The 8182-nt window shown below is 34.1% G+C and overlaps 1 protein-coding gene across 5 annotated transcripts in view; it reads left to right on the plus strand.

Annotated features, from left to right (window-relative positions):
- The window catches only part of LOC145674387 (uncharacterized), an 80344-nt gene extending 73204 nt beyond the window's left edge, over positions 1–7140 (plus strand). For 3 of the 5 annotated variants that reach the window (XM_081744365.1, XM_081744362.1, XM_081744363.1), the window contains one exon: positions 3009–7140. The gene's annotated coding sequence lies outside the window, so the exon portion shown is untranslated. The remainder of the gene's footprint in view (positions 1–3008) is intronic. The other 2 variants (XM_081744366.1, XM_081744364.1) reach the window with 1 other exon arrangement.
- The last annotated feature ends 1042 nt before the right edge of the window (positions 7141–8182 follow it).

An 8182-nucleotide genomic window follows, 5' to 3' on the forward strand; every position in this document is an offset into this window, starting at 1 on the left:
GGGAGCTGATTCCTGACACAGGCTGCCGACAAGATGAAATTTAAAGGTCCATAGCTCCAAAAGTATGGGACCTACCGTAGTTGGGTCTAGACTTCACTTAAGAACTAATATGTGCGCTGTCCAAAAGTACATGTTTCATAATCCTAACATACTCACGCAACAATTTTTATATAGGTAGTTTGGCTACGGGCATATAATTTAAAGTATTCACCGACTACCTCTACAAAAACTGTTGCGGAAGTACCTCCAGATTCTGAAACATGGATATTTGGATAGCGCACATATTAGTTCCTAAGTGGTCTTGACCCGACCACGGTAAGTCCCATAATATTGGAGCTATTGATCTTTAAAGTACATTTTCTCGTGTTTTCGGCAGGTTATAACTTGAAAAGGAAGCATTTGTGCTCCCAGGTTGGTCTATACTTTTTGTCATATTTTGGTGTCAGAAATCACCTCCCAAACGTTGTCGGTGTTGTTCTGAAACACCCTGTATATTACTTATGTATAGTATCATTGTTATCTTCCTCTTCCATCCAGATGGTAAAGTCTGTGTGACTAATTACATATCAGGGAACATATTCTGAAAAAAAATATTCCGGGAAAAGTTAGGGATCTCTTTTGCGTAATTTTTGTAGCTACCCCGGTATATGAGCAAACTTGCAACTTGTAGTGGATGTTGCTCCATTTTACACTTCAATTTTGATGGATTTCAACTCCAAACAGGAGGGTTGTTTCCGAAAGTTGGAGGAAGGTACATACTAAGTTTCATTCAGATCAGGTAACTTTTACATCAGTTATCCAGGACAGATAGATGAACAGACTACAAATGCCAGAAATAGTAAATAAAGTGTTTGTACTACCTTATCATTTATTTTCTATGACGAACTTTAATACATGCAACGTGATCAGAATTTAACACTGTTCGTAAGGATGGAAAAGCAGTCGTAAAGCATTTATCGTGTCAGTATTAAATTTACATAATGTGGTGGGAAATATTGTTAATCTGATTTTTACATCTCTCAGCTTTTCTGGAAGTTTCCGTATTTAGTTGTTTCTGAATGCTTTATGATCAGTTGGAAGTTATCTATTTAATGCTTTCTAGAAATGCTAATTTACAAAAAAAAAAAAAAAAAAAAAAAAAAAAAAAAAAAAAAAAAAAAAAAATTGAATATTGCAAGTAAGTAGATTTAAATTAGCAAAAAGATTAAAGGATATATTTTTTAAATAAAATTAGAAAAAGAATCGAATCTTTAAAATGTAGAGTATGGGCTTGTGCCTTCTTTTGGGTAGTTAGGTACAAGGTGCCAAAAATGGTATTATTAGTTGCTTGAAACTTAAATTGTGTGCTGGAAAGGAGTCTGTACCATATCAATCATCGGCCTTCAGAATAGGCTCTGTTATTTAGAATAGCAACATTATTTTCTGCCCTGTCGGCAAAATACCGGTCAGTTGGTAATCTTATTTCTACCCTGTACTATGCTTTGAAAGATTTCAAGCTCGCTATCGTTTCATTTGCTTTTCAATATACAACACTTAAGCTTGAAATTTAAGTATTTGGATTTACGAGACAAAAGGGTTATAAAGAGGCAGAAACTGCCACTTATGCCCAGTTTTCACATACCAATGCAGTTTGGTGTTTGTTCAAACATATTTTCAGATTCTGTAGTTCTGTGTGTCTAGGTGAAAATTCGTGTATCCAGTCACTCAATAACAGTAGAAAACTGCATTCCAAATAAAAAAAAAATAAATCATTCTGAACACTTTGTAAAGTTGAGGCACCACTTCTTTATTTTTTAATTATTTACTTATTACTGTCATTCAGAATTGAAATAAAAATAATTAGTTGAACTGTTTGTGTAAAATTATTGTCAGTAGTTCTGCAGTTCTCAAGAAGCAAATCGTTTTAAAAGTGTTTGCTTGAATTTTATTATTATTATTATTATTATTTATGATATATGAGGTCGTTTAATATGTACAGAACAAATTATTCATCTTTTGTTTCCGGTGAGTAGTAGCACATGTGAAAACGCAAACGATTACATCGAAGACAGCTGTGATTGGGGGAACATACTATATTCATTATTTGATCGAAATATTTAGAAATATATATGAATATTTTAGTGTTTGAACTGATGCGGGAAGTTGCTCTTTATGATTTGTAAAGGTTATTAGAAAAAAAAAATCATTGTGTTTCATTGTGTGTGTGTACACTTTTTGTTCAGATTTTTGCAACGTTTCGTCTCGATTTGACCTTCAAATGATCTGGAACCTGACGTCATCGGGTTAACCGACCTCGAATTCGGAATCAGTGACCCCTTAAGCCTTAGTATACCCTAGTAGTACTAACTATTATTTTAAGTTTACCAGGAAGCGTATGCTTTAAGTGGCGCTAAAAATCAGTGTATATCTCAAAAACGTGAGATTTTCTGGCTTTGTGCTCCTTGAGACTTTTCATCAGAGGACCAAAATACACAACATACTGCAATAGCAGCCAATTTAACGGAAACCGAATTTCCATAGGCTCTGAGCGGGATCCTTTGGCATGATTGTAGCTTTTCGGGTCTAACCCATAGGAAAATTACCAGAAGTGAATATTTTTAGTTTTTAAGGGGCCCAAAGGGGACATGAAGAAATCCCATAATTGGGCGTTTTCATGGGATAAAAAATCTTATCGTTTAGATAGTTGAAATAGGAAAAGAAACTTGAAATTCTGCAGAATTGTGCGTTTATGAGGTGCAAGGTCATAGGCCAAGCAAGCGCGGGGGTCTGGGGGCGGAACCCCAGCTAGTCAAACAGTAATCTTCACTATAAAATGGAGTTAAGTACTTATTCCTTTTGCGGGCTTTAGGAAAAAATCTGTCACTTCGTCGACTGCTGACTCGACGTGTCTTGTTAGTATGTAGCCTTTCGTCATTTCAGGAGCTGTTTTCAACTTTTTCACTTGATTATTCATTGCAGCAGTAAATTAGTATAGTAGACGATGTATTTAATTCTTTTTTTCTTTCCAGCAGTGTACTATCGTATGACATCGTCCCACGAAGAGAGAAAAGAATATCTGTAATGATCGCTCAGTATCAGTCAACAAGTTATTTTATAGTTGTGCGAGTGATACAAATATTAGGTGACTGTTGAAGATGAGAGTTTTTATTTCCTGTGGATTTATTCCTGATACGTATTTATAGTTACACACAAAATCAATTTTATCTGTTTTTATATATTTTGTCGTATCAATATTTTTTTAAAATTTGAGAAATATCTAGTCATTTATAGTTAAGCTATTTTTCCCTCAGTAAAAGAGTTTATTAGTGTTGTTGAAAAGCCAAAACATATTGATAATTACACTATATCAGGCGAAATACGAAAGCTGCCTTTCGTATGTGTGAGATAGTTAAACCTTAGATATAGAGTTGGTTAATCGTTGGTTTTTCGTCCGTTAACGCTTGGTATTTTTTTAAAAAGGTGATAGTACACTGGCGTTATAGTTAGAAAATTTTCTTTTCAACAAGCATAACGTGTAATTCTTAAGTGCTATAGCATCTCTTATTTGGTAGCAATTACCATATACATTTTATTTCTGTTAACTTTTATATATATTGAAGCTTTATATAGGAGTATGTACAGTAAGCATTTTACTAATCTTGTGTCATTGCTCTTCTATGCCAGAGTTTCCTTACATACTGAATTTTTTTTTCTTCGTATTGTTATTATTATATGAGTAACATTACCTTACCATATTTGTATTTATAAGGTTAACTACAGTTATTTTATTATTTGTTTTTTAAAATAAAATAATTTATTTGTGTATTTCCTATGTAAATAGTCCCTAATTAAGGAAACGCTTGTGATTCAGTACTATTAGGTTTGACATTAGAGGAAGTAAATGCCTTTGACTGAAGGAAGTTGAGTGTATTTCCATAAATTATTTTTTTTGGTATCAGAGTATCTAGCATTGTTAAGGGAGAACTCCTAATCTGTGATAATTTGAATATATTATGTATATAAATCTGCTAAGCAACAAGCTAAAATCTAAATTAATTCCAGTGCATAGTAAGCTGTTTCACGCTTTATGAGTGCTTAATCATAATGGATACGGTATAACGATATTTAAAACTCACCTTCAGAATTCTTCTATGGCTCAAAAGCGAAATCGTGTTTTTGACTTCCTTTGAACTGTTTAAACACTGATTCTGAAGACAATATATTTGGGAAACTTTTGTTTAGACTTTTTAGATGATACTTATTATGTGTGACCAGAGTAAAAGAATGGATCAGAATTCTTGAACGTTTATAAAAATATATATATTGTCGAAACCAATGAACATTGGAGGGATGCTTTTGTGTTGAAACTTACAAACTATATACATTCTTATAAAACTTTGTAATGTTTTTTGTTCGCAACATGTACAAATATAAAATGAAACTGTTAAAGGTTGCGTGTTCTGTTCTTCAGAATCTATATTTCATTCGCTGCGAGTATCTGGGTAAATGCAGTATCAAATAATAGGCACGTGTGAAATTACCTACATCATATATTTTAAAATACCTCAGATACACACTAAAAACTACTAAGAAAACTGAATTTAATTGTTCAAACTGCAGTATTAAAATGTGCTTATAGTTTAAAGTCTGGTGTGATTTCACTGTGTACCAAATATCTTTTCTTCGCTTATTTTCTGAATTCTTGGTAACAGATCACCAATTGTTGTTTTATTATGCTCATTGATGTTTCTAGAGACTCCCTAGATAACATCAGTTTTGGGTTCATAACTTACATTGTGCCCTATACTTTCTGATGCACAGTTCCTTAATTTCAGTTAATTCCCATTTTTTCAATTAATGTGATAGCGTGAGCAGAATTCATTTCCAACACTGTGCAAATGTAAAATAAAATCATCAAGGAGTCAATGATGATTTTTTAATCTATCATTTCACTTCACTTCAATAACATATGATTTGACACGTCTTCCATCTTCTTGAACTCCCAAGATGTCAAACAACGCGTGTAATGAAATTAAATTAATTTTGTTTAGTTTAACGTCCCATAGGTATGCTCTGTAAACTAAAGGAGAAAATTGATCGTGAAATTATAACTGAAGGCAAGTGATTGGGAAAATATAACACTTGTGCTCTCCCACCTGGAATCGAAATTGGGATCATGTAGAGAAAAGACACTGGCGCTAGCACTAGACCAGCATGGAGGGTTCAAATGTCTTACGTTATAGCATGATCAAGACGTAAACAACAATAAGAGTCAATCCAAATGAAATTGACCAATGGTGGTTGCTGACAAAATTTAGTTTTTTTTTTTTTTTTTTATTAATTTTTTTACCTAAGTTTGTACCACATTCAGGGAGTTGGAAACGGGTATTCATTTATTTTTTAGCCGCACAGGTTTTGTCGTAGCGGCCATTTTGTATGGGGGCCTGAGCATATTTTGAACTTTTTAGTGCATTCTGTTAAAGTAACGCTGTAACTTTTTCGGTTTTAAAGATAATGAATTCAAACCAAAACCATATGAAAGGTAATGGAATAGACAACATTCTGTGTTCTGTGCACGTTGAAACGTACTTTAGAGTTTCATTTTTCAACGTTCTAAACATTAAGGTTGGAAACCTAGAAATGGCTATTTTGGAATGTACATTTTGAAACAAAATAAATAAGACTCACATTCAATTCTTTGTCAACATAGAGACTACATAGTAAACAATGTCTCAAGTAAGTTTCAGATCAGAGAACCTTATACTTGGTTTTTGAAGTTTTTAAACATTGCGAATTTTTGAAAATCGTGTCTTTTCACCATCAAATATCTCAGGAAGGACACAAGTTAAAAATCTCAAATTTGCACAAAGCAGACGACAGTTATGCAATAACAGGTGGGTAAAATTGCATCACTGAGACTTGAGTAGTTTCTGAGTTATAAGGTTTCTCTTCACTGGGACTTAATATCATGAAGCGTCATGAGGCGTGGATATAAAGTATGTAGCAAAAGACAAAATAACACGACAGTAATGTTAAATGGGCAAAGTGTGCATAATTTATGAATCATATCTTGTACAAAAAGCGAAACGCGTCTGTCATTTCTTTCCTGGCTATAGCGTTGCTGTTAAGACATCAGTGAGGTTAATAGTTGACTAATTTGTGTACAAAGTTTCGCACTGATATTTAAAGTACGACCTGTAGGAGTTATGAACTCTATGGGTGTTAGCTTCCGGAAAATTTTAGTGATTGACACCCACACTTTGTCATTCGTAGATAGTTTAAAAGAGATTCTTGGGCCATGGGGATGGAAAAAGTTATCAAAAAGATCGTTATTTTCCTGACTGATGTCTTCAATTCCCCATTCCGCCATCTCTCGTCATAAATACAGGCTACGGTGCAAATGATGACATGCTATATTCTGGAAATACTGCAATCAATAAATTCATCTGATTGTGAATATTCATAACATGTGATTTATGTTTCCGTCAGAGGTACAAATCTATGATTTGATCTGGTATTGATAAATCTTTTACAGGTAGCAAATCTTGAATTTCTTGCTGTTTGACTGCACTTCTGATGAAACATAGATAAATTGTATGCATGAGATACAATATAAACACAAAACCTGTATATCTGTTCACCTTTTAAAATCGCGAATTTCACATCACTGCAACAACTTATAACTCAGAAACTACTCAAGTCTCAGTGATGAACCCTCCATGTTGGTCTAGTGCTAGCGCGAGTGTCATTTCTCTACATGATCCCGGTTTCGATTCCAGGTGGGAGGGCACAAAAGTTATATTTTCCCAATCACTTACTGTGATACATGAGCTATGTTTGGAATTGTTTGGAAGCAACTGCACGAGAAAAAGTCGGATGAAAAATTCATAAATCGCATTGTCGACTAGTCTTTAATAGTTTTACCCTTTTGTCGTTTGTTGTTTGATCACACAAGAAACACTTTGTACCTGAATGATGTTGTTTAAAAAGATAATAAACAATTTGTACCTGAATGTTGTTTAAAAAGATAATAAACTTTTTGTACCTGAATGCTGTTGTTTAAATAGATAATAGACAATTTGTACCTAAGTGTTGTTGTTTAAAGAGATAATCACTGTGTACGTGAATGTTGTTGTTTGAAGAGATAATAAACACTTCGTACCTGGATATGTTTTTTATAATTTTTCTAAACTAGGGTCGTTCAAGTCAATCCGGGACTTTTTTAAAAGCAAATAGAATAACGAATTTCAAAGTGTGAAAAGTGGATTTATTTTTCCACATAACCTCCAGCTACTGTTATTCACTTATCCCAGCGTTCATCCAGGATCAGCTGCTCCACGCGCTGAATGTTCTCAGGAATGACTACCGTGGGCTGTGATCCACCACGACCGGGATCGTCAGTAATAGAGGTACGGCCATCTTTGAAGCGCTTACACCATTCAAAGGTCTTATTACGGCACTGAGCCTGAAGTCTTCTGTAAATTTCAGCAGATTTTATGCCCTCGTTCACTAAAAACTTCATCACAACACGCTGTTCCACGTAGACGTTCACACTGTTATCCACCATCTTGAATAACGGTCTATCAAGAAGCGCAAGAAACGAACGGCGTATATCAGTAACAGGACACAGGTGCCAGTTTCTACTGCATACAAAACCTCCAGCCTAGGCGTCCATTTAAACCTGGAAAGAAAAAGTCCCGGATTGAGTTGAACGACCCTCGTAGTTTTGTTGTTCGTTCATGTTGCATCAAGATTCAAGCTACTGAATTCATACGATTATAACTGTTAAGTTAAGCTTAGGAATGTGTCTAAATATTTGAGTGGCTCGGGCGAACATAATGTTAAGCGCCATTTCTGATGAAATAGAGTTATTAGGTGGAATGGGTTGTTCGAACCACAGAACAGTATGTAGGTAGTTTATAATTTCGGAAATCACCTGTAAATGGCAATGAAAGCGTGTTTTGTATATCATTGCATTGAATTGCATGGGAATGTTGAATCTTTTCCAGTTTATTGAAAGCTTGAATCTTTTTCGAAAATTAAAAAAATGTGACAAACAATTATATGGTAAATTCCTAAGTTGCTTATTTAGATAACGCATACTGCTGTTTCAATCACATATAACAGCGTGTCTCTAAAGTAAGTCCCACTTTAAAAACATTACTACAAGAAAACTATTGCATTGCATTTCACGATGTAAGTT

Source organism: Thermobia domestica, chromosome 17 (genome assembly GCF_964235325.1).
Source record: "Thermobia domestica chromosome 17, izTheDome1.hap1.1, whole genome shotgun sequence".
Classification (NCBI taxonomy): Eukaryota; Metazoa; Arthropoda; class Insecta; order Zygentoma; family Lepismatidae; genus Thermobia; species Thermobia domestica.